Raw genomic sequence first — 6,787 nt, 5'->3', positions numbered from 1 at the left:
AAATGTGGTATATAGTACACATGGAATATTATTCAGCCATTAAGATGAATGAAATTCCAATACATATTACAACATGGATAAACCTTGAAAACATTGTGCTAAATGAAATAACCTAGACACAAAAGGGCAAATATTGTATAATTTCACTCATCTCAATCGGAAAAATCACAGGGATAGAAAGTATAACAGAATTTACCAGGAGCTGGAGTGGGGAGGGGAGAAAGGAAAGTTAATGTTTAATGGGCACAGAGTCTCTCTTTAGGATGATGAAACAATTCTCAACACGAGCAGTGGTGATGATTACACACCATTGTGAACATACTTAATTCCTCTGAATGGTACACTTTAAAATGGTTAAAATGGTTTGAAGAAAATGCTTCTAGTAAAATCAAACTAGTATTTCCAAAATGAAAAAAATAAAGTCATATTCCAGTCTAAAGCATCTGAGAAGACATCCATTGCTCAACAAAATAATTTATCATATGCTTTTTGGTTTGGTATAAAAAGGATTCACAAAACCCCCTGTGTAATGTTGTAGCATAAATATTTTCTAGTTGCTGGGCTACATGAATCGCATTATTTCTTCATTTTTCAGACACTCGGGTATACTTGTACATTTTTAGAAAATTACCAGTAACACTTAATGCTACTTAGCACCATTAAGTATTGTCTTATCTTTGAATCACGTGCTGGCTAAATCGTGCAGGCTATTCTCTCTTCTTCATGGTTACTATAGAGACCGTGTAGTCATGATGTTTTGAGGAAATTAGAAAGGAATCAAAGAATGCACAATAAAAGTTAATTTATTTCATGGTTTATAATTTCTTCCAGCTGTCTCCATTTCCAGTAACACTTAATGCTACTTAGCACCATTAAGTATTGTCTTATCTTTGAATCACGTGCTGGCTAAATCGTGCAGGCTATTCTGTCTTCTTCATGGTTACTATAGAGACCGTGTAGTCATGATGTTTTGAGGAAATTAGAAAGGAATCTAAGAATGCACAATAAAAGTTAATTTATTTCATGGTTTATAATTTCTTCCAGCTGTCTCCATTTGTGACAATGATCATGTTCCCATTGGAAGTATTAACATACAAGCAAAAGAGCTCTGATGACTATGGCCAACAAGCAACCTCACCCCTAACACACTTCCCTCCCAACCTCTTCCCCTCAAAGATCTGTAATAGAAACACATAAAATAAGTGGTATGTAAGGTTCAAGTGTTTCCAATTATTTCCCGCATGTGAGCAGAGGTTTCCTAGATCCAAAACATGTTTCAGCTCAAAGGGTTTTTCTTATATTTGAAGATTATGTAGTTTTGGGAAAATTTTATTTACATATCTCTGATTTATTGATACATCATCAATAAACATCTCCTCTGAGCTCTTCTACACAATTATTTCTTCCATGGCTAGTCAAAAATATGGTTCATTTAAGTACTGCTTACTTTTATGAAGCATGCTCTTAGAAAGTGTATAACCTTTTGCCCTTGCACGAAAGGGAAATAAACACTCAGCACTGGGATTCATAGTAGATTCCTTGTCAGTTACATCACCGCAGAGCAGAGCATTCCAACACAATGCCTCAACTATCTTCCTGCTCAAGGGCTCTCACCCTATCTGCAGAATGGCAGGGGTGGAGGGAGATAGACTCATCTCTGCTGGTATAAATCATTAACTGTCTAAACAATGACACTCAGGCAAGACTATCCAGGGATTACAAAGAAAGAATATGTGTATGGACCATTTTATTTTCCTATGTTTGTATGAATAAAAGTTATGAGATTGAGTTTTAAGTTTCCACAGCCTTAGATAGCAGTGGGCTCTATCTTACAGTGCCAGAAATTTACCACTCTATTTATAAATACCTTACAGGAATTGTGAGGATTATTTCTTACTATTTAAGTGACCATTATTAAATAATATTCACTTCAGGGAAACAAATTTATCTAGAGATGGACTAACTAGATGAATTACAATGAAAAATCCAAAACTTTACCCACTGCTTAATACTCCCCAGATAGTGAACATTTTACCTTCTCACGTCCTCCTTCCCTCCCTCTGTCTCTGTCTCTGCCTCTTTCTCTCTCTCACACTGTCTGGCTACAACAAGGGCTACTGAGAGGCTAAGGCTAAGGCTGATGTCAAATCCTGCTCACAGCACCAATTGTCTAGCTCTTAATCCTGTTTGTGAGGCCAATTATAAAGCTAGGCGACCACGCTAGTTGTTGTGGCTCTTTTACCTGCTGGTGATCCTGCACCGACTGGGCTGATGGTTGAGCTAGGGCTGGGTCTGGAGCTCCCAGACCCTTCAAGCCCATTCACAGACTGGGTCACAAACCCTTCACATGCCAGGCTGGGTCACCAGACCCCTTCACACAGGTCTATAAGCTAGGCAGTGAGCCACATGGTCCTCGGAAGCTGCAGTTTGGAAGAAACATGACCACACAGGGTGGCGCCCGAGGCAGTAAAACACCAGCCAAAGCGGTGCTGCTGTGGAGGTGCACCCACTCCACCCACACACATAATGTTTACCAAACTACCTTGAACCAGCTCTGAGGTGAGTGGAGCCTGACCAAATTGTTCCATTTTCCCAACACACACACACACACACACACACACACACACACACACACACACACACACACATTTTTATGATTTGGGTGGTAAATAGTAAAAGAAATTATGAAAGGGTGAACACTCTTCTGGTGATAAAGTGTTTTGGGTTAATTGCCAATGAGCTTTGAAGAGAAATCCAAATTTTCAGATCAGCATCAGGGTTACAGTTTTTTTAGGGGGCAAACTCCTGCTAGTCTTGGCACTTTCCCCCAAGTCCAAATAGAGGAGACATCAGCATTTAACCATCTGAGTAAGTTTTAAATTTGTAGTAACAATAGAACTTTGAGGGAGATGTTGGTCAAGGGGTACAAGTCTCAGTTAAACCAAATGAATAACTTCCTGAGACCTATTGTAAGCACAGTGACCATAGTCAATAGTAATGTATTGTATATTTGAAAATTGCTAAGGGAGTAGATCTTAAATGTTCTCACCACAAAAAAATAAGTATATGAGGTGATGGATATGTTAATTAGCTTGATTTAATCATTCCACAATGTATACATATCTCAAAATGTCATGCTGTATACTGTAAATATATACAATTTTTATTAGTCAATTATACCTTAATAAAGCTGGGGGGAAACCCAATATGACTTTGTGCTTAGATAAAATAAATGGTTATCAATTATCTATGTCTATGAAAGTACAAACTTGAAATAGATCTCTCTCTATATATATTCATGATATATGATATATTCATATTCTTTGGAATACATATTATAAAGACAACCCAGATACAAGTAGAAATTTTGTTTTATTTTTGAAATTTTACTTTCCTAATATTTTATTTTTCTTAGGCTAAGATAGTTTCAATATATTGAATGTTATGAGATTACCAGCTTGTAATTTAAATTATACAACAATATGAGAAAATGTACAACTTTTGGAATTGTTTGAAAATAGCATTATCTTTCCTAAATAGGTTACGAATGTGTCTGTATTGTGGTCCTGAAAAAGAGGGGGGAAGTTTTCTCTTTATAATAGGTTAATATGATTACCAAGTAGCCAAATTTTGCCTTAGTAGCAACACATTGCAAAGGTCAGTAATAAAACTCTTCTCTACCTTCTATCTGCACATCATTCATTGCATTTTATGTTTGTAAATGAATAATTTACGTTCAGATTTGGAAAAGGAACATAGTAACCATGAGCACAGGAAATGTTTTTCAAATCCATGTCTCATAGTTCCTGCTAAGCCGGTAACACTCGTGGGCGCTATAATGGGCTCAGGGATAGGTGTGGGGTGGGGAAGACGTCCACTTCCAGGATGGCTCATCCACAAAAATTTGCAGGCAAATTAGTCCTGACTGCATGTTCATATCCAGATTTTCCTCCCCATAAGGCAGCTTGCGCTTCCTCACACATGGTGCCTAGGTTCCAGGACTGAGTGTCCTGAGAAACAGGAAATGAAAGCTGCCCATTTTTTAGGGTGTGGATACAGAGTCTGTGAGTGTCACTCTGCCATGCTCTATTAGTCAGACGCTTATAGAGCCTAGAATCAAGGTGGGGGACATAGACCTCACCTCCCTACAGAGGCCTGTCAGAGAATTTTGTGGCCCTGTTTTTAAACCGCCAGTGTGTGTAAGTTACCAAGCAGATACATACTACTTTTCAACTTGATTTCACCTTCTTAAACTCAATTGGGAATGACTTCCCCATCTTGGAAAATAAAATACATCCCCAAGTTCAGAATTATGGCCTCCTTAATCTTTATTTGGGCTATATTGTGAGTTAATTGAAATGAGTGAAATCTGTTTGAAATATTTCTCTGAAACAACAATTGGCTCTAAAGATTATAAATTAACTCTTAATTTCTTGCACCAGCTTACCAGGGCACTTGAACATATTTCTCTCTTCCTTGAATCACTAAAATCCATCTGGAATAGCTGGGATACATGGTGAAGGGCTCATAGTTGTTTAGTTTTTATTTTGCAAGCTCATTTTTTCCTGTTATGCATTTTAATCGTATTTTTTTTTTTGAGCATCTATTGTACGCTAAGCACTGGAATGAAAATAATACATGGCTTGTGCCTTTTTAAAAGTCGGAGAGTAATGAGAAACATATTTGTAACCATATTCTTTTTAAGGAATCACTGATGTACTACAGTAAAGCTAAAAACAAAAGCCTGTGTGTTCTTTGGAGACTAAAATTGCAGATAGGTGCAATGGAGCTGATTTTAAGAGAGGTAAGATGCTTCAGGCTAATGAGAAAAGGAAGTCTGATCAGGACGTTCAGCAAGTACATGAGGAATGGCCATTTACATTGGTATGTTTAGGATAAGGAATAAAGATGAGGCTAGAAAGATAGATTGAGCCACATCATGGGCTTTGTGTTCTGGGGCAATTGTTTGAATTTGCTCCCATAAATTGGAGAAGACAAAGAGTAATTCCAGATTCTCTTTTGGAATCTGGCAGTACACAGGGTAGTGAAAGATGGGCATAGAATTTGTTCCACTATAACACTATGGTGCTTATTTTTCTGAGGAACCTCAACTTTTCTAAACTTGCTTTTAATGATTTGCTTTAGAAAATTTTTTTTCAATGAGAAAAAAATTATGGACCAGAGCATTTGTACCTGCACATGTATTCTTATAAAACCTAAAAATCATAGATCATATACATTGTTTGATTTACATCAAGCTTTGGTTTCAAAATAAATGCCTGTTTTTGCTATTAGCGTAGGCCTCTAAAATTGTTCTCACCTTTATCACCTACTATTAGAATGAACAAAGCATAAAATTCTCATGGCAACCATGGTCTACATGAGAGGTTTTTCCTACTAGAAATTCAATGGTAAGTCAATATCAATCTGTACAATGTAACTGATGTTCCCTAAATAATACATTACATATTATCCCATCTCCATTCTGAAAAAAAATGCTATAGGGAAATTGCCATGTGCAAGGAGCTGTCTCAGGAAGTAAGGAGGGTATCCTATTAAGGAGAATGACTGCAGGTATGAACCTGAATTGAAAAGTTGGCCTGAATTATTTATTCTAACCCATGCTATAAAATTTTCAGCTAAAAACTTGATGGAGGATGGGGAGACATTCTAATCTTTAGACTTTTGCAAAAGGTGTGTATTAGTCTGTTTTGTGTTGCTATAACAGAAATACTTGAAACTGGGTAATTTATAAGGAAAGAGGTTTATTTGGCTATAATTCTGGGACAGCTGCATCTGGCACAGGCCTCAGGCTGCTTCTACTCATGGCAGAAAGTGGCAGGAGCCAGCGGGTACAAGCAGATCACATGGCGAGAGGAAGTGAGAGAGAGAGAGAGAGGGAGAGAGAGGGAGGGTGGGCAGGAGGGAGGGAGGGTGAGGGAGAAAGAGAGAGAGAGAAGGAGAGGGGGGGAGGGTAGGGGGAGGGAGGGAGGGAGAGAGAGAGAGTGCCAAAGGCTCATCTCGGTCAATTGGCTCCTCTATTTCACTTTCATAAAGGCATATGACAGCCTTTGATACCCTTGAGTAGGGCTAGTCAAAGATTAGTCCCAAGTGCAGGTGCATTGCATCAGCTGGGGGCTTGTTAGAAATCCATTATGTTAGAACCCACCTACTGAATGAGAATCCATGTGTAATTCTGTCCCTGGGTGGTTAGAGTGCACATCAAAGTTAGAGGAGCACTAATCCAGAGTACTCAGTATGTTACTAGGTTCACAGCACCTTCACAAATACTCGTTGACTAGGACTGCTGGCTCAGCAGTAGGGGATGTTGATACTCTTGTGCTATTAAACCGTGTTGCTTTTTCTTTCTATGTCCCAGAAGAAAAAGCAAAATGGTTTAATAATGCAAAAGTAAAGAGAAAGGAAAGGCTTTAGTCCTGAATTTAAGCTATTTGCAAAAATTTAAAAAGGGATATTTATGTTTCTAGTTCCTTTTCACACCTCCACAAAATAAGGTGCCCTTTTCTCATATCTTAAATGTAAGTGCTTTACTTTTTTATGAATTGATCCATTCTACCTAGATCACAGATTTGTTACTTTTTTTCATTGGCAACTAAAGCGTATCTCCTTGTTCAGATTTATAACTGACAAATGTTTCACAAATGATGTCCTTGAGGTGTTTCCAGGCACAGGTCCGGCTGCCTGCCCCCTTTCAAAAGTCAAATTTTGGTGAAAATGGAAGTCAGCTTTTATTCAGGAATACCAGTGACCTGAGGAGAGATGTTAG

Source organism: Galeopterus variegatus, unplaced genomic scaffold, assembly GCF_000696425.1.
Source record: "Galeopterus variegatus unplaced genomic scaffold, G_variegatus-3.0.2 Scaffold4769, whole genome shotgun sequence".
Taxonomy (NCBI): Eukaryota; Metazoa; Chordata; class Mammalia; order Dermoptera; family Cynocephalidae; genus Galeopterus; species Galeopterus variegatus.
This window is presented reverse-complemented; position numbering follows the sequence as displayed.